Source organism: Gallinula chloropus (assembly GCF_964237585.1).
Source record: "Gallinula chloropus genome assembly, chromosome: 15".
In the NCBI taxonomy this organism is placed as follows: Eukaryota; Metazoa; Chordata; class Aves; order Gruiformes; family Rallidae; genus Gallinula; species Gallinula chloropus.
Window position 1 is genome coordinate 16,467,669 of NC_140100.1, and position 24,613 is coordinate 16,492,281.

Genomic DNA, 24,613 nt, shown 5'->3' on the forward strand with positions numbered 1-24,613 from the left:
ACAGGTGACACTTAAAAACTTTCCAAAACTAAGATGTAGTCTTTATTTTGTTTAGTGCAATACCTGGAGAGCCTGTCCTCTGGCTCAACAGACAGAGTCAATACTAAAAATGGAGCAAGTTATTGTGAATAACTACTGAGCAGTCAGAGGCTTTCTTTGGGTAGAAATAAGGCTGTGTTTTCCCCTCCCTTGTGACTCCAAGCATGCTTCAGAGCTGCTGAGAGGGGTGGTGTAGCACCAACCTCCTCTCCTGCCACACAGGGATGGATGGATTGGAGAAAGGGCACGTCTCTGTGTGGGTGGCAGGGCTATGTAGGGGATGCTGACAGTGCAGCAGAGCAGCGTGGTTTGGGACTGCCTGGCCTTTATGGACTCTGGGATAGTCTTATGTGATATGAGTAGAGCTCAGTGCTCTGAGGAGGAAAAAGTACTTACTGAAAGCTGCTGCTGCAGTGAGGGTGTGTAAATGCACTTGCTGAGGGTTCTCTGGAAATACGCCCTTAAATAAAGAGCTGATAGGTGAGACTGCAGAGGGGTACAAAGCTAAGGCCAAATGAATCATACCAGTAGGCTTGGCTGGGAGTGCTAAATATTTATGTTCATTGTTAGCATGTGCATCACGTTATGTGCTGTTCATCTCAGTCTGAATCCTGACACGTCTGACACAGCATTGCTCACTGTGTACAAACTGTCAGAGCGTGTCACTCTGATTCACTCAGACTGTTGCAACCTCATTAATTGATGGATAAGTAAAAAAAAACAACCCAAACCAAAACCCAGATCTTTATTCCTCAGTGAGGAACAAAGTCTTTGTGTTGTTAAACGAGTCACAGAGTGATAATGTAATGAAGTTCCCCAACTAATTCAGTGTCTGTGGTGGTCAGTGATGCCCCTTAGTTTGTGAGGAGCAAGGCAGCCTGGTGAGGCAGATCTTTAATTCTTTAAATATTTCCAATTGCAGTGCCACCAACACTAGGTTTTTGCTGCTTGTATCTTTTCTTTTTTTGAGCACAGTCAACTTCTCTGTTTAAGAGTTGAACTTTATATTAAACATCTATTTAGCATGGCCTGGGTTCTGTTTGCCAGCAGGTTCTTTGCTGCTGCATGGCTGGTGCAGGCTTTCTCTCTAGTGGAGCTCATCTGATGTGAAGTACCAGCCTGGGAGGACAGGGCAGAGCTGCTGTGCTTCTCTTGGGTTTAGCCATCTGGTAAAACTTCTCATCCTTCCCCAACTTGGAGTTTTGTGGAGCTGAAGTCAATTTAGCTATGAAACGTCATCAAACACTGGCTAATCTGTCACCCATCTATAATTAGAATTTACAGGAAAGAATCTTGCAGAAGCACTCCCAATCCTAGAGAAGCTAATTAAAGCTGAAATAGGAATACATTAACACCCCCTAGGAAAAAAAAAATCAATCACATTGCATTGAAAGAAAGAGGTTGTGGACCTCAACTCAGATACTCTTTGTGTTCTGACCTGCACAGCCTCCCTCTGCATCTCTTTGGGTTGGGGTGTTTTAACTGGTAGAGGCTTCTGCTAGCATCACAACCAGGGGATTGTGACCCTTATTTTTATTGAGGAAAGAAAACAGAGTTATTGCCACTTGTGGCACAAGAGTCAGGAAGCCCAAGTGACAGCTCATTCCACAGATGTGTAGCAGGACTTCATCTACATCATTTATGGTGTTAATCAATGTAAATGAGAAGAACAAGGCTTTTGTAGGGCAACTAGTCCCTTGGCAATAGAGCTTTCTCTGCAGGAGAGGTACCATCATTTCTCCAACTAGCTGAGCAATCAAGTCTCGGCCCTGTAAAGCATTTGAGCATGTGCTCAGCTCGGTGTCCCATCATCTGGAAGAAGGTGTATTGATATTCCCATCCAAATGAGCTGAGCACCTGCTAGGGCAGATCATCCCTGGCTTCCAGCCGTTCCTCCCTTCCTGCTGCAGCTGAAGAGTGGAGCTGGGGACGGGAGCCTGTAACCTTCCCACAGCTCCCTGAGGAGCCTGTGGCTCTGGGTGCTCGAGGACAGGATAGGAAACCACCTCGGTCACGCAGGCCAGACAATGTTTGCTCAGGTGCAGCATCTGTCCATCTGTGGCCTCTATGGGGGTTCCTAGAAGCAAGGCAGATACTCCAAGGAGTCTGCAGCTAATCACTTAGCTTTGTTTCATTAGCTCAGCTGTAATGTAGCAGAGCTAATGCAGTCATATCCTGGTTAAGGTACCAAGCAGCTTTAGCTGCTTATCTGCCATGGAAAGAACCACATTAACTTCTCCGATGAAAATTAAATGTGGAAATAATTCCCTTTTCCTTTTTGGAATATTACTGTGCTATTAAATAGGCTTAAGACTGTTAAAGAGTAATGACATGAAGTTGCATGCATCATTATTTTAAAGGAGATTGAATGAAAATATACTGTCTATCTGTTCCAGCCTTTGCCTAATCCTCAGTTTAATAGAGATTTGCAAGGGCCACGATGTGCATACGTTTAATAATGAACCAGAGGTTTCAGACTCCAAGCAGGAGTCTGTATCTCCAAGTGTAGATACTAAGACTCACTTAGTATCTACACTCTGAATGAAGTAAGCATAAAAGCCACTAAGGATCCTGTTTTCTCAGTGACTTTAAAGTTTTTTTGTTAAACTAAGTACAAAACCCTGGTAGAGTAAATGTGAGCAGCTCCTGAGGCACGAGGGAAGAACGGTGGGGAGTGTGTCCACCGAAGCTTTTAATCTTCCTTCCTGTAGCTCTCTTGGGTGTTTATATTTCAGTACATCTCCCCAGAGCCTCAGGTGAAGCAGGCACTCAGGAATGATGCAGCTTCTCTAGGGTGGCTGAAAACCTGTGGGAGGTTCCTATTCTGCTCCTGACCTGAGAGAAGAGGATGCTCTTGTCTGTGCGCACACAGACATGTACACCGAGCCCTTGTGAACGGCTGCAAATCCACCTGCTGCCCTCAAAGCCCTCCAGTAACATGTATGAGCTGAGCTGGAGGCTGTCCTGCAAGTCATGAAAAGGCAAAAACCATTCCTCTGACCAGCCAGTGCTGGGTGTGGGGAGATGCACTCAAGGTGCTGCAGGTCTGAGCCCCTGAGGGAGGAGGCAGCTGGAGACATTGCACTTCAGATTTCCTTGGATTTAGAAGTAGAACTCAATTATGTCTATGGGAAATCTTCACATCTTAGTTGCTTTCATTCAAAACAAGGGCTGAAATGGAAGTGAAGATATTGCCAAATAACTGGAACGCACATTCAGAATAAAATATTCATACAAGGAAGAAATGGGGTTTGTGTTTAATAAGAAAAAGAGATTGTGTGCTGTGATAGCAATTATGTACATTCAAATATTGTGCTTCTCTTCATTCTTGGTTATAAATCCTAAATATATAATTAATGATCCCATCAATAATGCATTTCCAATTTTAAGATATGAAATAAACCTCCTTGCTTATTTTTATAAGATGGCCCTTTAAGAGAAATCTTCCTTGGCTTCGAGTCTTATGAGGTGCAAAGAAAAGATGAAGAGGCTGAAATCTGGGATAGATTGAACTTCCTGTTTGGGAAACACAAACTAAACTTTTTATAGATCCCAGTTTTCTTTCTATAGAAAGTAAAAGCTTCTACAAGATGAAAGCCCCTACGACCTGTGATGGGATGCAGTTTTATCTCCTTCAGTCACCGTCTCAGGTCTGGACAGGTAAAACCAGAAACCCATTAATGTTTGATTGCTGCATGAAATAAATTGGTGGGTTTGGACTCACTGAGCACAGACCAGGTGCCTGTTACATGAAAACTACCCTTACTGGTGACTCTACATTGACACTTCTGTGAGTTGTCTGGGTTCCCAATCACCCCCACCTATCCCAGGGGCAGGAACATTGCTGGGTAACTGGAAACTGAAGAGGTGAAGCTTCTCAGTGCACTTAAGCTGGTAATGAATAGGCCAAGGTCACTGAATTTATTTTGCCAGGAGTGATGTACCCAGCTCCAAGTTAACCCTGGTATACCAAATTGTTCCTAAACCTGGTAACCCTTTTGGCTAACTAAATGACTCTTGTAGGCTGCTCTACTGCTTGAAATCATTTGTGTTCTTAAATTGTTGTCTGGTTTAATAAGAGGGTGATTCAGGGTCAGCAGCAGGCACGTTTCCATGGCAGGGGTACCTAGTGCTGTAGTTCACTGTCGAGTGAAAGGGGATTTATTGAGAGTTTGGTTTCTTCTGCAAAGTGCTTGGGGATTAAAGCAAATATAAATAAATATATAATTTATAATCTGCTTTCTGACAGCCATTAATCCCAAACGTTTGAGGCAGATACAGAACAGAAGTGGCTGTACTAATTAGGGTAAAAAACTGACAGAGGAGCAAAAAAAGGCAGGAGGCCTGTTGGGCTTGCAGGAGGCCCTGGCAAAAGCTGCAGAGCTGCTTCCAGCCCGGCTGCCCTGGCTGGACATGATCTGCTGGATCGCTCTGGGATGGTGGTGAAGTGGTTGCTGCTGCAGCTCAGCACGCTGGGTGCTTGCAGCTGCAGAGGGGGCTGCTGCTGGAGGTACTGAGAAGCTGTGCAAAGCCCAGGTGGCCAGTCCTAGAAGCTCTGGCAGGACTGTGGTGACTTTTGCTGTGTTAACAAAACACTTCAGGGTGAGACAAAGAGCAGCATCCAGCACAGGGGCTTCTGAGAGCCAGCCTTCCGTTTAAAGAGACACTAAGATGGAAGGCTGTGGAGACACGTGCCTACCCTTCGAAATAATACCTCTTTTCCAACAGTGAGCATTCAGTCTAGGAGCTGGATCAGTGGTGGCTGGGGAAGAGGTGTCTTCAGAGGGGCAAGGCAGAGAGCCTGCTATTCACTGCTGAAGTGCTCTCGATGAATTTCACTTGCCTTCAACTCATCTACAACAGGAATTTCAACAACTGTCTCACTTGGAGGGAAAGAAAAGGTAATCTGTAGCTGAAACTGTTTGTGGAAGCAAAGGCAAGCAATAATGCAGCTGCTGAGGAAAACAATTCCCTCCTACCTAGCAAGAGGAGCCTTGCCAAGGTGAGCAGCTAATGGGAGATCTGGTCAATGAGGCTTTTGCCTACCTGGAAAGTAAAAGACTAAACTCATGCTGTTTATTGTGTCACTGTAAAAGGAAGTGGGTGTATGGTGTTGTATTAAGAGCTGTTTGGAGAACAGAGCCCCATTGTGCTAGGGCACTGCACAACAAGTGCCTAAACAGACAGTGCTCATGTTGAAATGTTTATCCTCTCATGGGGAGCCAAGGAGATAGCAATATGCTTTGAGAGGTTTGCCTTCAAAAACCTAGTATGCAGACCATGTAATCAAGAACCCCCTGGGTTATTCATTGGTTGTAACTCGTTCACAGTTGACTCTTGATGCTAGACAAACTTATTTTCATAGTATTCCTCTGTCTGTATTCACTGATGTCAGCCTGGTGCCTGTGACAGGGAGATAAATGTGAAAGGTGGTACTGTGCTACCAGCCATCCTGCTCTTGAGAGGGGATGCAGCAATGATGTCACACGTGCCCTGTGGTACGGCAGCATCCAGGAACCTCCCAGCCCATCAGCGAGGGAGCAGCCTTGGCAATGCAGCCCGCTGGTGGCTGCGTTCAGGCTGGACCTGACACAGCTCTGAACATACATGAGAAGTTAATTTTCCATTTCGATCCAAAAAGGGTTCTGCCCTGTTGATAAAGTGATGGCAACAGGGAGTTAGGCCATCTTTTTCCTCTATAAAAATCAAGTCTAAAGAAAATGGCATCAGTGTGAGGTTTTTAAAGCATCCCTCTCCTGGTCCCTGTTTCCTGTAATTACGTGGATGTAAAATGAATGTGAAATAAAGTAGAAAGCAGAGCAAATATCTGCTGTATAGATGGGGGAGGATAGAGGAAGGTGGAGGAGGTGGTGAAAGAAGAATAATAACCACTGCTGCTACCCAGAAAAAGGTAGCTGGGTTTGGTTTTGAGGCAGGAGGGTTTCATTAGGCAGTGGATGACTGGACCTTTAGCTATCGCCTCTGTCAGAAGAGAATAAAAAGGCAGAAGAAAATGTTTACAATAAATGAATACAACCACCACACTGTGGTGAGCTATAATATCTGTTCAGGTCTCTCCCACAGGGAAATGTGGATTATTTTTCAGTCTGGATTTTGCTGTTTTCATTGTGAGGGTTATGCCTTTTCCTCTCTCAAGAAGTGGGCGTTTCCAGAAAGATACTTTTCTGTGAGCTGAACATTACATGCCCCATCAGCAGAAGATAAGAAAACTTGAGAGAAGGTTGGCTTTTATAAAGGTGAGACGTTCACAGGGTGCTGTTGACATGTTTTTATACATTGTCTGGCTCACTGTAAGAAATACAACAATATTTGGCTGTAATCTGCACGTTTACTCCAGATAACTAAAGGAATTTGATACAGGTGAGTGTTCAGGTCACCATCAAAGCCTATTGTGGTGTTCACTAAGGAGGGCAGATTACAGGTGAAGAGTGGGACATCATATTTTAATGCTTCCTACTGTTCTGCACCAGCTCAGGGTATTGCATCACAAGTTTTGGAAGAAGATCTGGTAGCCCAGGAAGGCAGGCAGGGGTGCCTTTCTTCTATTAAGGTAATACAGGTCCATCTCTGTAGAGCAACAACACATCTGGAATTGCATCTTTGCATTTCTCTTTACAGCAAGGCTCAGCTTTCCAGCAGGCTTCTCCCTGAAGCCAGTGGAGATGCTGACTGCACAGAGCCTTCAGCATCGGCCTCAAAGGTTGGATCCTCATATTTCACCTGGCTGAAGTCCAGGAGGTGTGTTTGCATTCAGAGGCAAACAGACAGGACAGAAACACAACAAGAAATAGAAGAACAGTAGGAACAGGACAGTCCTCTGCCTCCATGCTCAGCTCTGCTGCTCAGAAGAGGCAGAGCTCTGGGTGTGGGGTAAAGGAACTGCTGGCATGCTGGTAACAGCCACGGTGCTCCCACCATTCTGGCTCTGCTGAGTGACTTCACAGCGACGCAGGTACTGTCTTCCCAGAGTTATTTATACACTGAGTGACTCAGCTGCCTTCTGAGGGATGGCAGCTTGCCTGCCTGAGAAACAAACTTTGTGGTTCCACTCATGTCACCTCTCCCCTAAAATATTCATCCCATGGTGTGAGATAAATGGTAGAAGTGCTACAGGCACCAAAACAGTGATGAAGGAAAAAAAAGGCTATGGAAATTGCTTTATGTTAATCATAACCTAAAAAATTGACAAAATTGATTTGCTGTTTGTGTTTTCCTTCCTTGTGTCAATAACAAAAGTCCTTCTGCTGCAGGAGGATTAAAAATAGGGAGTCTGTGTTTCCTCTTGAGTGTGGGCTTCGCTTTACACCTGCAGAAGGTTTGTCTCTGCAGTGATTTCAATGGCTGCTGTACAATAGTTGCTAATTTCTAACAACAATGAGGAATCAGGATCAGCCCTTCCCTCATCACCACGCATCAGGAAACGAATTTCTTTGTGTAAGGCACAGGTACAGCTTAAGGAGATGCTCCTTGGCTGCTTGCAGGGAATCTCTGCTCAAGTGGGCAGGATTTTAGCTTGGAAGAGTACTTTCATTGTTCCTAGGAGAACTTGGATCCATACGTCTTTGTGTCACCCCGCTCCACCCTGGGTCTGTTTGGTGATGCTCATGTCTTTCTCCCTACTGATGTGATGTCCTTTTGCTGCAGGTTTTCATTTGTATGCAGTGAGGCTTCCCCCCTTGTTCTCCTTTTACATTTTCTGTTGTTGGGAGAATATTCCTCCTCATATCCTGTGGTCTTTTTTATTCTGTACCAGTAATTGTTTTGCATTTCCTTGAGGCACTGAGCCATTCCAGTGGTGGGAGATAATCTTTTTCTCTGCACAGTGAGTTATGTGCATGAAAAGGCAGAGTATGTGGATTGGGCTTTAACCTTCATTGCTATTGGTTTTCACCTTTCTCAATCTTCTCCTCACGCTGTCTCTTTTAACCTGGTTTCCAGTGATTTTTGTGGTGCTGGCTTTGTTTTTGCTGTGGTAGCTGGAGCTTGGCTGCATCAGATGTTTGCGCGCTTGTTCCCTTAATCCAACCAAATTCATCTTTATGAATTCCAATTCATCTTTATTCATATTGTCCTTGTTTTTAATTTAAAATAGAAATCCCTTACCACTGTAGCAGTGTATTCAAATAAGGACTCAGCATACTTACAGCCTGATTATTTAGATGGTGTAGTGTGCTCCTCATACCAACACCCTGAGCCTCCTGGCTATAATGCTTGTAACTGGGGGGGAAAAGGGCCCCCCAACACCATAGTGGGTGCTTGGGATACCTTTGTCTTTGTGTCTCCCATAACGGAGAGACTGGTCTTTGCATCTGGAGACAGAGTCCTTGGTGAGGAGGAGCTCATGGCTGCTTGGGGATGCTTTTAGTCTGCTTCAGGTTCTGCTGCCAGGTCTCTGTGCTGGCTGAACACAAAGAATTGCTGCTGCAATGGAAGTAGAATACATAAGAGAGGAGAGCCTGTGCATGGGGTGGGGGAATACTGGTCATGCATGTGTGAGGAAGTTATATCCTAGAAGTGGGACTTTGGTTCCTCTGGTAGCCTTGCTTTGCCTTTCAATTGGGTAAGTACTGCCTGTGTCCCCAGGAAATGATGAGCAGAGTGTTTGTTCCTCTCTGTTCTGGCTTGGGGGCACTGGTGGTGCCTCATGTCCTTGGGAAGGACGTTTACTTCTCATGATGGCAGCATCAGTTCCAGTACATTCAGCCCCATGGGCAGCTGGAAGCGACACCTGAAGCCGGGGAGAATCCGGAGGGATGCTTCACTTGGGCCAGATGAGTGTGAAAGTCAGGCCAGGTCTAAGGCTTCACATGTGGAAGCCCACAAAATATCTGACAAGCTGAAAGCTGGATGTGATTTCAGTTACACAGACACCAGTGTCAAATAAGCAATTATACAGAAGTCAAACTTATCCTGGAAATTTGTAACAGGGTGGAAGAACATTATGCATAATTATGTTACATATCATTTTAAGGATGAAGCTCATATTCCAGGCTCCATTAGCTCTCAGAGTCTTTGTAATATATCTGTAGAACACATCCTAAAAAGTTAGAGACAAGATTATCATTGATTTTTATTCACAGCAAGAGATTTAGTTGACAATTGATGCTGCAGTCTCAGTTCTGTTTCTTTAAATACCTGTTGTCTTAAATTTTGGTGTCACTAGATGCTGCAAGACCCTTGCATGACACCAGCCACAGTTCTGGGCATATTTCCTGACCTAGTTAACATTCTCCCATGGCAATGACGTGGGTGCAGAAGCAAAGAGCTCAGTGACTCAGCTGTTGCTCCTAGGTGCCTGCTCTGCCTGTTGCCAGAGGTTACAGCCTGTGGAGCAGAGATGTTGGAGGTAAATCTACAGTCCTTCCTTGCTCCTACAACTTACAGCATGATGTTTTAATGGACATGGCAGTTTAAATATCCTAGGCCGTGAACTGGAGTGACCAGGGAATGAGCCTGTGGGAAAGTTACCTGGCTATGACAGGAGCTTCAAACCCATTTAGCCTTCCAAACCCCCCTTTTCCCTCTCCTCCTGGCAATGTCAGAGCACACACTGCACTTGTTCTGACCTTACCTGTGCTAAATGTCACTGTTCCTCCTCACATAACAGCCCTGCCTGTGCTCAGTACCTTGCCTTGGAGACATGGCTATCAGTGAGGTGCTGCAAAGGGGGTGGGTAAAGAGGGACACCCTGGGAAAAGGAGATTCTAGAGATCAGCTGGTCACTGTGGGCATGTGCTTAGTGTCTCCTGGCTTTTATTTTTTAAATTAAGAATTTGGCAAGCAGTATTTGATGTCATTCCTTCCTGGGGACATGCCTTTTGCTACCTTGCCCACAAACACTCGCTGAAGAAGGAACAGTAGACCTGAGTGATGAGCATATCGGTTCTCTTGTAAATCAGGCTTTCTCAGCAAGTCTGGTCTCAGATTCCATATAATGTTGTTGTTTATTCTATATCAGAAATAGTTGCTCAGGTGTGAGGTCTCAACTGATTCAGGCTTCAAGTTGGAAAGCTTTTCATACAGCCTGGAAGATTCCTCCCAGTTTCCTGGTGTACACTAGTCCTTGAAGGAATGGTATTTCCATTAGCCATGTAAATTCTGGGCCAGGAAGAGTCTTATTTCTGGAGCAGTGTTAAATGCACATAGTGCTGCTCTGAATCAATAGAATTAATCAATGCTTTCTGTCTGTCTAGTTCTCTAATCTCTGCTCTGAGTTGGTTTGTTTTGCTAACACACTCGCTGTGTCACTTCAGTGGGTAGTTCTGGGCCTGGAATGGGGCTCTCTGTGTTCCCACTGGCCATGGAAGCTGAAAGTCTGTGATATTGGTCTCTTTTTAAGCCTGTTCCTTAAGAATAACATGATATAAACTGCTGGCAGAATTAACCACCTTCTGAAAGGCAGTTCAGAGGCAGGAATTCAGCTCTGAAAGTCGAGGCACTGATGGGAAAATCTATGATTTGGGGTAGAAAAGCAGCAAATCTGCTTTCAGTGCAGGACTGTGGTTTAATGAGACATTCCATGAGCCCCGTAGAACGCAAAGCCAGTGGCTGGGTGGAGGCCTGGCATTTCTGCTTATCCTTAGAGCTGCACGCCTGCTTCTCAAACAGAGTCACTGGCAACTTCTAGAAGGCATAACAGAGCCAGAATAATGCAATACAAATTGCCTCCTCATCAGGGATTGATCTGTTTAGTGAAATGAAGTGGTTGAGCCGTCTCCGTTCCGGCGCGGCACAGCGGGTGGCGGTGGGAGATACAGGGGAAGACGGTGCTTTCTGGGCTGCATGGTATTAATAATCTCTGTATTGCTGTAATACTGATCCTGTCGAGCCACGCTGCGAGTACTGACCTGATCTTTCTGCCTCTCTCTCTCTCAATCACGCTGCAAATAGAGGAAACACAGTCATTTGCAGGAGTGGATGTGATTCAATAGCAGTGGAAGCACGTTCTCCATCTGCTGTGTGCTGGAAGGCTGTGTGAGAATCCCCCATAACAGGCCACATACTGACCCTTGCAGAATGCTTTTGGACAAGAATACTCTTTATCAGCCACTGTCAAAGAAACAATTGCTCTCTCTCTTCCCTGAGATGAAGTGCTCTGAATGACAAACACAGGAGAAATGATACAGTAATTTGCTGATTTAAGGTGTGGGAAGTTGACTCACACTTTACAGAAACAGCAGTGATCTCAGTCCACCCATAGAGGAGTTTGAGCTCAGATAAATCTCCATGTGCCTGACTCTGGCACTGGGGTTCCTTAACTAGCGATATGGAATGGATACTGATTCTGTGCAGGCCTGGCTGCTGAAAGTCAGCATTTACACATACAGCATATCTCTGATATTTGAAATGCTTCTCGAGGCTAAAGACAGACAATTCACACATCCTCTGATGACCACTGTCCTGTCACGATGACAAGTGCTGGCAGTATGACCTGGCCTCCCGGATGCCTCCCCTCTGTGTGCATTGTTTTCTGCAAACATACAGTATGTGTCTTGCAACAGCTCGTTTGACCCTGCTGGTTCATCTCTTTGGACTCCTTCAGTAATATTTGCCACTTTTGGACACATTGAACAACTGTGTTCACAGCACTTGGGGTTGTCCTGGAAGCTCATTTGTGAAGTGCTGTACTTGTAGGAGTCATGTTTGTCAGGGTGCACCAAGTCTGGGAGTTGGTACTTTACATCCTTCAACCTACCGTCCTGGTCGGGGTACAGGATGGGAAGAGAATGGATTTGGAAGAGCCAAATGTCCTTTCCTGGGTGGCAGCTCAATGACTTTGCTGTTGGGCTTACAGGAGAATGTAAAAGGTCTCCAGTGCTCAGTTTCTGCAGCTGCAACACAGAGCTCTTGACATCCTCGGGCGTTTGCTCCTGCCTGACACTGAGCGTGGCAGCAGTCCAGGCAGCAGGCTCTGGAGCCTGCTTCCCTTCCAGTCACTAGCTGTGGCCAGGGCAAAGATCCCTCCCAGGCACACCACTGATTATATGTGGGTGGGAGGGTTTCTGTCTTGGAGAGGTGAGGGCTTGATGGAAAACGCTTGCTCCATTTCGGGTAATGCAGAGATAATAGTTCAGTTGCATCTTAAAGCTGCCCTTAAGGAAAGGTATAAATCAATATTATTTCAGGCAGAATAAAAGGCAGAGTGTGTTAATAGAATAATAATGATGGAAGCAAGGAAAGGCTGCTGTACTCCATGAGATGGCTTTGTTGCAGCAAGGCAGCAGTAGTACTCTGTCAAGGCATTAGCTCCTTGCTGTCTCTGTAAGGCTGTCTTTGCCCCTCTATGCTTTGTGCAGCGTCCCCACTGCTGAGCCATGTAGCTGGTGGCTGAGCTGAGCTGGTCCTGTGTCCTGTGAGGGGCAAGGGGAGCTGGGGCTGAGCTGCTGAGCACCTCAGTGCTGCTCCAAGTGTGTGTGCACCTGCTGTGGGCTCTCTGTCCTGGGGCAGACTGCCTGCAGCTACCCTGGTACAGACAGGCTCTGCACAGTGCTGCTCCATGCTGATACAGGCTGTGCCTGCTGCTTGAGTATGGGAAGAAGGGGAAGACTGAATGATTCTCAAGCTTGCCATAAATTGCAGCTCAAAGTCTTTCTGCCTACTGAATGGTGTGTTTAAGTGCTGTGAAGTAATGAGAGGGGAATTTCTTTGTGGATAACTCTGCTAATGGAGCTGATAAAACCTTCCAGTGAAAATGAGAGAGAAAAGCAGAGTGGGGCTGGGTTTCTGCTGGCTGTCAGGACAGGAGTCACACAGGGAGAGCTTGGGGTTTTCTCCTGGGAAGTACGTTAATTTGCATCTTTGTTTTCCCATTCCTAGTCCTGTATTTGAAAGTGATGCCAGGAAACTGGGAAATGGAGCTTGCAATAGAAATTCTGAAGTACTTTTCAGCACAGTGCTAAGAAGCACTGTGGCTTCAAACAGATCAGGCAGTAGTTTCAAACCTTTCGGACACCAGATGTGCCGGGTCCCAAACATCTGCTGGGCAGAGGAGGGACGATCTCGACAGTTCTCTGGATCTCTGCAGGGCAGAAGGGGGAGCAGAGCTGCAGGAAGATGAGCACCCCCTAGGTGCACACTGGCATCCTTCTCCAAGGGACAAGCTCCGGTGGTTTTCCCAACCAGACGATGATCTGTGTGCACAGTGCTGCCACCGAGCTCCTCCTGGTAATCCAGATTCATTCCCATTCCCTCCAAATTCTCTGGCTCAGCTTCCTGACCTAGTGTTGGCATTTTGGGGAACTCAAGGGGCCGGTGGCTTTCTGTCCATGGCACTCAGATTTCTTACTGTGCCTTATTGAGGGCTGCTATTTGTGTGCTTCTCGGGGTTGCTATGGAATTTATTAGGCTGTGCTGTGGATGCAGAGAGCAGCTGCTTTCCAAAGAGAAGGAAACATGGTTTGCAGGGCTGCCCACAGGTTTAGGATATGTAAATTCTGCTGCTTAGAACTTTAAAAAAAAAATATTTCCTTGCCTACATTTCCTCCCCATGCTTTGGGCTGGGAGAATTTAGCTTTCCAATCCTTTGTTCCTGGGTGATTATATGAGAATAAAGAGAAGGGAGCAAAGCATGTCTGCCAGCTCTCCTGAGCTCCTCTTGTACACAGCCAAGAGGTGCTTTCTAGAAGCAGCAGCATCCTCCACGTGTGTGTAAATGGGTTTGTTCCCTCAGTGGTGCAGGATGGCTAGGTGCTTGTGGACTGTGCTGGGGAGGAATTCATTCACATGTATAAAAAGGGGTAGCAGTTTGCTGTTGAGGTGTGTTACTGTGAGCAGAAGGGATGGTGGAGGCTTCCCTGGAGCAGCATCCATGAGTCTTGTGGTGCTTGTAGGCAGATTTCAGAGAACCCCACAGAGCAGTGAGGTTGGATTTGGGGTTTATGTGTGGACATCCTTGTCCCCATCTTTGAAACTGGGGTGTAGGCACCTGCTGTCAGAGTCTGGGATGGCTGAGGAGCCAACCAGGCGGCCAGACACCTGTGGACGTGGGTGGTGGGGGAAGTTCTCACCAGGAAATGAGGTCAGGCTTTTACAGAGCCCCTCAGCAGCACAGGTTCACAGACACTTGTTCAGATAGAGAAGGAACAGTTGAATAATTTGACCTGTGTGGTGGTACCAGAAACAAGCCAGGGCTGGATTTTACTGGGGAAGATTCAGGCAGTCACAGAGCTGGAACGTCTGTGAGGGAAAATGGGTGGAAAGGCAGTATTTTCAGGTTGCTTAGCTAAAGAACAGTCTCAGCACAGTTGGAGATCAGTCACAGATGGGATTTGATACATGAAAAGAAATACAGGGCTGGATGATGACCAAGCAATGTTCTGCAAAGCCCCATAAAAGCAAAGTAAAAATAGGATTGTTACAAGAGAATTTGATAGAAGAGAATATTGGGAAATATTTTTCTAACAACAGAACACCAAAAGGAAAGTGGAAAGCAAAGCTACCCAGGGACTCACTGGTTTGGGTTTTTCTGTGAACTGATTGTGAAATAGGCTGTGTTCTCCTTGCTAAGTGAAAGCGTTTTGTAAATGCTCTGGGGATAGCTTTTGCCTGTAGCCTAAGGGGGGAGCCAGGTTCAAGACATTGAAGAACAGATTGATGTGAGATATCATCATACAAAGAGGCAAACAAAGCTGGAGACAGGAATTTTCCCTAGAAAACAGGAACCTGATGCATCTTTCTCCTGTATCCTGCCTGTATGTGTGTACCCGTGCCTGGACAGCAGGTGGCTTGTCTTTGCCTTCTTGGTTTAAACAAGGGGTGAGTTGGGTCAGTTTGCTGGTCTGGTTTTGGGATGCAAAGACAGTTATTAGACTGGTTTGCATCATAAAGTGATGGAAAATCCTGTATTTCTATAAGTAAATCTATAGAAGGCTCCTGACCCTGTGACTGGAAGGAGACTCCTCTCACCTAACTTTAGCCATCTAGAAGGTTCTTCAGCTCCCTGAGAAGTCAGTGAGGATCACTAAACACTGCCACAAAGGGCTCCCCAGTTGCCTCTTCAGCCTGAGCCGAAGGAGTGAGCCTGTGTTCTGTCCTGTGTTGAGGTTTTCAGTGTTTCCTTGGTGATGCCCACGGGCCTGTTGCAGGTTTATTCCATGCCTGTACTTGCACCCCACTGCAGAGAGATCCCAGGAGTGCAGGGATGTGGAAGGGAAAAAGGATGCTCGGTGCTCTCAATGCTTCCTTTGCAGTTCAGCCCTGCTGGGAAGGCCAGAGTGAATTTGGAAACCAATTCTGTATTGATTCCATAGCAGTTAATAAAGCTTATTCCTACGCTAGTGGTTGAGCTAAGACACAGACCAAGCCTCCTTCTTCCATACACCTTTAACACAAGGAAATCACAGGAATCTCTGAAGACTGTACCTAAGAATAATGAAACCTTCACAGGGGGAGGGGAGAGTGCAGCTTCTGTCTTCCTCTCTCTGCAGATACCTGTCTGGAGAGGAGGAACCTGCTAAAGATCAGCCTGACATTTCCCCTGACCACATCTCAGAAAGATGAGGGGACAAGAGACTTGGCAGAGTCAATCTGTGGAGGGCAAGAGCTACTTATGCAATTTATGAATAACCTTTTTCCTTTAGACCTCCCTCTTCACTTGGGGAATAACTGGGTTTTTCAGACAGGAACCCATATGGGGTGAATGTCTGTGTGCAGCTCTTTGGGCACAGATAACACCCCAGGAATTAGTGGGTGCTCTGGACAGAAAGGTGGGTGTTGTGTTGATGGACTGAAGCTGGGTAGATCCGTACTATTCCTCATAGGAGAGAGGAAACCTTTGTTTTAGGTTCAAAAGAGATATTTTCTGCCTCAAACTGCCCCATAATGTCCCATCCCAGTCAAATCCCAAATACTTGGCTTTATTGGAATGGGGATCTAATCTTTTCCAAACACACGTGTGTCTTAAACTTACCCCTTGCACTGGCACACACACACACACACATATATATATATAAAATTGACTTCAGAAGCACTGTCTGTCCCCCTAAGATGATGTGTTGGTATCAAAATACCTTTGGATAGATTAGGTTTCTGAGAGGATGATTTATTGGCTTTTCTGGTCAGCCCGAAATCCTGCACGTCAATAACTGATCCTCTGAAATTCCTTTTCCTGTAAGATGAATTAGCCAGAATCCAAAGGCTCTAAAGCCCTACCTTTCATTGCTGTGCCACCCCTCCCTTTGATTTTAGGGAGGAACAAGGGCTGCTGAGTGTGACTGAGTGCTGTGAGGTAGTGAGGAAGGCAGGTTTCTCGGGCTCCAGCAGCTCTTTGGGGTCATGAGGGTTTGACCAATACGTTGATTCTTATCTGGTTGTTTCATGGTGCATGTGAAGGAGTTTAATTGTGATTCAATACTGAATTAGGGGAAAAAACCTGATAGATGGAGCAGAATCCTGTATTTTCAAAATCTGCCTGGATGAGTTGGGAATTCATATGGAATATTTGTTTGAACTCTACATGTAGGGAAAGGTGTGTGGGCAGTCTGAAAAGATGGTGACCCTGAAAGCTCAGGTGGTTCTACAGCCCATGTGAGGGTTTCCTACAGCTTGGGGAACACCCCAGATTGGTGGGGCTCAGCGTGCTGTCACCTTCACATGTGTGTGGCTGTATAAATAGGAAAGCTGGTATCCCAGACAAGAGCCCCCCCGGAACATTGTCCCTGTTGTTCTGGAGAAGGATGCTTCTGGTAACTTCACTGCCTGCAAAGGGTTGTGTTAAATATTGCTGGAGCCATCATGTTCTGCTGCTCAGGAATGGGGGATTACTGGAGCCCCAGGTAAATAAACCCCAGTTGTTTGGTGTTTCAGGAGAAGCTGTGAGTGTTGCCTCTTGTGTGCACATGGCAAGTTGTAGTTGTATTGATGTTTTGCTGAATTCTTAACTATGGGACATACATCTTTTAATAAGCCCCTGGGTGCTTTCAGCCAGCCCTAGATCCTATAACTGAGGTTGTGATGTTTTCCAAACAGCCTGTTTCCAGTGACCTTAAATCCCGTGCAAAGCCATGTTACTGTTCTGTCTGACTGTTAAGGCTCAGGGGGGGTAATGAAGGACAGGCACTTGCTGAAATAAATAGAGAAAATATACCCTGGTGTTTTGAAGAGCCCCACAATCACTCGCTCTGTCTGTGCCAGCTGATTTTTTTACCTTGGCTGGACTCCTTTCAGACAGAGGAGACAGCCCTCAGTTCAGCTGGAGAAGGATCTGAGTCCTGCAGGCAGCACAGAGATCAGAGGCAGTGGGAGCTGAAATCTCAGCTTCCATTTCAGTGTTGCAGGTGCTTTATCTTCTTCTAGTTCACCCTTCCTTCAAACTAAGCTGGCAAGTTACAGCTGCACAAAATAATACATCCATTAAGGATCTATGAGCTTTTGTCAGAGTGTTGGTTTTCCATCACACCATCCTGGGCAGTGACTGTAACTTGCTGTTGTGAACGTGGGCTGGGAAGCACGAGGAGGCCAACGTGGCCACGCTGCCAGCGGCACCAAGAGCACGGCCCAGGACTCCTGCTCTGGGCTCTGGCACCAGTGCTGGAGCTGGTCTTTGGTGGACAATTAGTGGTGGGTTAGATTGGCAAACCCAGGCAAGAAATGAAATGAAACCACAAGGATGCTGTTCCCTGGCAGCCAGCAGCGCTGAATTGAGATGGCCAATTCCTGATACAGTCTCAGCAGGGAAAGCAGAATGGGCACATCAGAGCCTTGCTTTTCCTCCAGTCCCTGTGTTATTTAAAGTCACCCTGACAGCTTGCTAAACACTGCCTGCAGAACAGCCTGGAACACTGGCTGTCACTGAAGACATTTCCCTTGGGGAGAAGGGCTAGCAGCACCCAGGAGGGAGGGCTAGCAGAACTGTACCCTTTCTGAGTGGAAGCCAAACCCTGCAGCAGCCCAGGGCTCAGTCCATGGGACCTTACACCCTGGTGTAAGTTCTCCATTCAGTCCTGTCAGCTTTGTATGCTCAGGTCCTGCAGCACAGCTTTGAGCACCATGTGCTGATGTTTCCAGAGCTGCCTGCCCACTACAGAATACCCTTTGTGGTAACTCTGGGATACGCAGGCATCTGGTAGAGGTCTGATAGCCCCTCTGATGTACTGTTGGTTGTACATGCGTCCATCTGGTCACTGCCTGTGCACAGGTTCAGGGAGTAAGAAGATGAGTGCTCTGAATGTCCAAATACATGTGTAATTCTGGGGAAAGATAAAATGAAAGAAGAAAAGTTGTCTTAGTATCTTGGAAGGGGTGGGATGAGATACACCACCCAACAGCATCACTCCTGTGTTAGGAGCAGGAGTTTCCCGTCTCTGCAGTGGAAGATGGCACACCTCTTCCCTCCAGCTTCTGTGCTCCATCGCCTGTGGAACTTCTTGTGTTGGCCTTTGAATGAGCTGGGAAAGACAATGATGTAGCAAAATACCACTTACAAAGGGTTATAGTACCCAAAAGTGTCCCTGTTTTCCTTTACGAGGCGTTGTGGTGCTTGCAGTCTCTCCCTTGCTATTAGTAGTGTGCAGTGTGGGGTGAGGCAAAGTTTGCCTTTAGAATCCCAGAATCACAAGGTCAGAAAAGACCTTTAAAATCATCAAGTCCAAAATTAGATGTAATTCTGGGTCGCATCCCTGATGCTCTGCGAATCTGGTAGGAACACAGTACAGGAGCACAGAGTCCCAAGCATGATAATTCTGCTGATAATGTAGATTTCTTTTTTGTAGTGAAAATTTTCTAGTATCAGATATTACAGTGGGGTAAGAGGACCCTATCACAGTGTACTTCTAACATGGTGTAGCTGAAACCACACCGTGAGTAATTAATTTCTTTTTGAATGGCAGAAGATATGTAAGTTTTTGAGGAAGATACATATCAGCTGTTATCTGTGCTCTCTGCCAGTGTGATCTAACACTTAGATTTACTAGATCTCCTATCAGACCCTTGTGTTTTAAGGAAGAGCATGGGAACCAATTAATACTTCATGATAAAACCGTTCCCCTCTCCACGTGTAACAGACATGCTTTCAGGTTTGCGTTATGAGAAAAGGTCTTATCGTTGGTAATCCGATCTTCAGAGTGTGGAGTGACAATCAATGGGTGGCTCCTGGTCCTTCAGAGAGGATTTAGTAGAGAAATAGATCATGTAGTGGAATTTTTACAGTCTTTGGTAGCGACTGCAAAGACTTAAGGTGAAGGTGGAATGATGTGGCTAACAGGAGGGAGACTGCCACTAAACCTCAGACAGCTGATTTCTGGCTTGCACACAGGTACCTTCACTGAGCCCTACGTGAGGAGACCACTGACAAACCCACTTTCCTTGCTTGGGAGCATGTCTCTGTTGGGAGGGAAATGCTGTGTGATCCCTAGGTGCTGTGGGAGAGCAGAGCCACTATCTTGGACCAACCTGTTCCCCCCAGGGCTGCAGCCACTGGGTCTGAAGGGCAGGGCATGTTATCCAAGCACCTCCCAGAAGGTCAACCCCTAGAGGAGGAGGGGGATGGAGCCCCAGTCCTACTGCCAGCTCTGAGCAGCTGAGATAAGTGGTGCTGGGGAAGAGGGAAGTTCCCTTTGCCTGCCCTTTCCCATCCCTGCTGCATCTGCCCGACAGAAGCTGGTGGTGTTTCCTCATCACAACAGTGTTTCCTTCTCTAACCTTGTGTGGTATCTGCCTGCTTCAGAAGCAGCCAGACCCCGAGGCTCTAGGAAAGCTTCTCTACCTGAGTGGGTGCAATAGGGGTTGATAGTCCTCAGGAATGGTCCTCCTTGGCTGTGAGAGGGAGGTTGTGCACTGTTGAACCCAGCTGGTTCCTTCAGACCCTTCAAGGCAGATTTCTTGGCAGCTCCAGTGTCAGCAAATCCCCAGATACCAAAGACTTTGGGTTCAGGGACACTGTGGGATGTCACAACCTTGTCCTGTGTGCTTCTGCCCAGGGACACTGGATGTGTGTGTGGCCTTACTGTATGCTTGTGCCTAATTACACCTGTGTGTGGCTCCTGTGTGCCTGTGGTGGGTCTGCTGAAGGACTTCCCAAGGAGCTGCACTGTGCAGCTCTGCTTCATCGTCACAGTGTTATTTCTAGCCAAGGAGCACCCACAGAGTGCTCTCAGTTTGAAGAGGATGGAGGGGAGGTTGAGACTGTTGTCAAAGCCAAAAGGTGTGATCTCTGTCTGAGCTTGCTCTTGTCCTGCTGTTGGTTTCTCTGCCTCATTAGCTGGGCTGTGATTTATCTCTCTGCATTTCCTCGTGCTGTGTAACATGGCAGAGTGGGATGCCAGGAGTCAGAATCTAGGAAGTCATCTTGGGGAGAAACTGAATGTTATTAAAAACCATCAGAATTATTTATCATTTCAAATGGCTTAAATACTGAGGTTAATATCACTGTAGATGTGTAGGAGCCACCCTGGAAGTGTTCCTCTCATTGATTTTTGGTTGAATTCAGCTCTGTGCAGGGAAGTGTCGCAGGACCCTTGTGCCATTTATTTACTGCTTCAGAGAACTAACCCAGAAAATAGAGAAGGGAAGAGCCTTCAGTCACCATTTAATCCTTTCTCCTGCTCAAATGAGCATACCAAGCTGACATAGTTTGTGTTTCCCTTGTACACAAGAAGCAGGTCCCTTCGATACCTTCTGCCAAGCATGCTCAGGCAGAGGCTGACCTCACTGCCTGTCTTGTCTGACACACTGTGGTACTCAGCAAGTAGTCAGCTTGGAGGGCCTATCAGAAGATGTCTCTGGTTTTATGGGATGTATGTCCATCATTTCATTTCAAGAAAAAAATAGGGCTGCCTATGAAAAATTGTGATTAACTGGAAGAGGGAGTGGAGTTGTCATGGTGAACAATGGCTTTTATCACCAGTGTCCACCTTATATCTGCACAGGTAATGTGTTTCTTGCCAATAATGGGTAGTTAATATCCTGTGCTGTGCTACAAGTAGTACAAATACTGTACAACATCAACAGAAGGCAGAACATAAACATCTATTTTAACGCTGAGAACTTTGCTGCTGCTATTGAGAGTTCTTGGGCGATCACCAGGTGCGGCGCTGGCTGCTCAGCCAAGTAATGCACTTCACACATGTCCCTTCCCAATCCCCTCGAGTGCCTCAGATTCCTGCTTCTATGTTAGGGAAATGAGTGGGTTTAACACTCAGTTTGAGCATCAAATGTGAAAGCTTATAACCTCCAGAAGGTACTGACAAACTTCCAAGGGGCTGGAGATGGGCTGTGAGTTCAGTGCCACAGGCCTGTACCGACTGTTAGTGCTACAGCTCCGCGTGGTGCCCGCGGAGCAGCCCGCCAGCTCCCATGGGCTGCTTCCTCCCATTGGCCTTTTGCTCCCACTCCATTGGTTCTTGCTGTTTATTATGCCTTTAATGACAACTGTACTCCAGTGGCCCTGATTGCTAAAATTTATGTCTATTTACAGTGCTGTTATTAGCATCCCAGTGCATGTTGTTATGATGATGTTTTAACATCCTGAAGCCGTAGAGCTGGAAGTTTTCATCTGACACACTTGGCTGCACAGTACGTGGTGTTGGGTTGGGTAATGAAACTCCAGCCTTCTGGTTTTACTGGCCCAGCTGTATCATCTGTATCTCTTCCCTAGTTTGTTAAATTACTCCTTCCCTCCCACATTGAAATGATACTGCCTAATGCAGTGAGTTAACTTCAGTGTTGCTGGGTATGAAATGTTTGGGGTTGTTTTAATGAACTCTTTATGTTTTGGGAACATCATTTTCCTTATCAGGCTCTTTATGACTCCCTTCTGATGGCAGCGTGTTGAAGGGGAATGAAGGGGACCCTTCCCCATTACATGGCACCTACATGGTCCACTGAAAACCAGACCTGAGTCAGGCTTCACCTTCATTATTCCTCTTGACTTCAGTTCCTCAGCCACAGGCTACTTTCCATCCCCACTTAGAGCAAACCTGTCTCCAGCACCCTGTATCCCTCATGTAGACAGAACCACAGAGAAGGTGTTGGCATCCAGGAAAGAGAACAATTCCCCCCATCCCCACACTGAAAACCAGCTGTTTGGCTAGATGTCAGGTCAAAGTGAACCATCTCTAACCGAAATGCTGGACATTGGGGTAGGGGGGGTTCAGAGACCCATTGGCAGGGGGTACTTTGCTCCTGCTGTAAAGGGAACATCCCTTTCTGCTGTTGGTGTTTGTGAGAGGCACTAACAGAACATTATTCTGCTCCCGTGTGAAGTCCTGAAATGTGTTAGAGAGAGACTCTATTGTGTCAGAAATGTATTCAGCAATAATAGCTCAATATTTTTACAGGCATCTTGAATAGGTGTCATACTTGTTGGCTTTATTATTTTCTTCCTTCTTCCATTACAGTTCTGCTCTTATCTCTGAGCAGCTTCAGGAGGAGTTGTGCTTTCAGAAATCTGTGCTTCACGTGGGTTCTGCAGCCCTGAGCCTGGATCAGCCCTTTGCTGGAGTCCCCCAGGCAGTGCCACCTGTGTTGTGGTTCTTGGAGCCCCACATCCCAGCCAGCCCCTATAGAAGGGCACATGTTGCAGGGGAGTTTCCACAGCTGCCCCTGCACATGTGTGGGATTTGGGACTAGATTCCCAAGTGTCTGTGCTGATAGCCACTGGAGTGCTCAGGCATGAATGTGCTTTACATAGGAATTGCCTAGAGGTGTAATAGCCGAGGTTTTGGAGCTGTGACTGGCTGAAGAGATGTTTTGGTGACTTCCCAGCAGGTGTGATGATAGAATCCCTGCTGGGCCTCATGTTCAACCCCCTGAAAGATGTACCTTCATATTTAAAAAAGGAGGAAAAAAACCAGTACATATTTATGTTTAACTCTATTTGTGCTCATGGAGTAAGAGTAGGAGCAGCACTCAAACAGGGCAAGTTACCATCCTCTTTGCAGTTCCAGTGAGGAGCAGGGGAAGCCAGCGGTGCCAGCACGGGGATTGCCTGGTGTGGGAAATGATTCTCTGAGCCAGAGCAACACGTTTGCTGTGAAACAGCTTTTTGCAGCGGCTAACAAGAAAGAAATCTGTTCATGGGATTCAATATTTGTACAGAAGCTCTTTGCTGCTTTTTTTTTTAAACTTCAGTCTCACTGTCTTGTTCCTGCTGGTGTGCGTGGGGCTGTCAGGACCAAAGCAGCCCCCAGCCAAGGAACGGCAAAGGCAGTCTGGCCCGACACCAGAGCTTTGATTCATCTCTTAAACTGCATTTGCTGGTTTGTTCCCTCTGTGGAAGGTGTTGGAAACTTCTGCTAGACAAAGGCTTGGCTTTGAACCCAGCCCTTTGAATAGAAGAAGGTATTTTTTTTTGTGCTTCTGGGGAGAAACACGGAGCCTGGGGCATCCCTGCTCCCAGCGGGGAGGCCGTGCAGAGCTCTGGCCTGTGCAGGTTTTTGTTTATTTTCCTAGTTAGTGTTTAAAATACCCTGTAGAAGAGATGCTTTGAATATTTAGGATTCAGTGAAAAATGCTGCTTTCTTATCATTTTATTGTACATCTCTGTTTTCAAGTGTAAAATGGCAAGGAATGAGACTTTTGAGATCGTCTTTGATTCGGGAAGTGTGAGAGCATATGGCATAAATGCTTTAAGGGACTGGAGCATCTGATCTGTGGACTTGCAGAAGCATTTTGAGAGGCACTTCTGGTTGGTCAGAGACATCTGTGTGAACCAGCTGGGCTGGAGGAGGGAAGGGTACGCAGGTGACTGCAAAGTTGGACCGGGATACGGATAGCCCTGCAGGGTAGCTGCAGGTATTCCCACCTTATCCTGTTTTATAAAGCAGTTTGATAATGTTTTGCTGTACCAATAGAGAGGAAAAACATACCAAGGAGTGCCCAAGTTGTGTTGGGGTCACTTTGGCAGTGTTGGTGTTTTTAGAAGCATTGCTGCTGGGCTTTCACCCACAGCTCATGTGACCTTGTGGTAAAGGGGAGTAAATTGATGGGCAGCTTTGTGCTTTGCTGCGGTTTAGTGACATGATTTTCATCTTGGTCAGGTTCAGATGCAGCCTCACAGTTTTAAACTTACCTGAATGGGTCTTCTGAGCTTGGAGTTTCAGTCAAGGGGGTTTTGTGACAGGATCCCTGAAGAAACGCAGGGACCTTCCAGGGAGTGCTGGTGGCATCCTGGGAGCTGCTGTTTGGTTTTCCCTGCACCCCAACCCAACGCTTGGAGCTTGTGTGGAGTTGCTGTAGGTGGTGGTGTGTTTTGGAGGTGGGGTCCTGGGTCAGAGCAGCCCATCACAGTCCTGTGTTGTTACTGATAACCAGGGCAGGTGTATCCCCAGCACTCCCAGTTGGGTGAGGTACTCGTGTTCCCTGCGCACTGCGCTGTTTGCAGGGAATGAAACACTCCTTGCAAAGCCCTCTCTGAATCTCAGGTGTAACAGTATAAAGTGGGAAAAAAAGCTGTTGAAATCTCCCAAAAGACAAGCAGCATCCCCTGTGCACACTGTGTGTTCTTCCCAACTCAGCCTCTTATGTAAAACAGCAGCAAAATGTCAACTGGAAGTAAGTGGCTGTGCCCAGCCCTGTCACACAGGCAGAGCCGTCTCAAGCCTGAGCAGTCTCTTCAAGC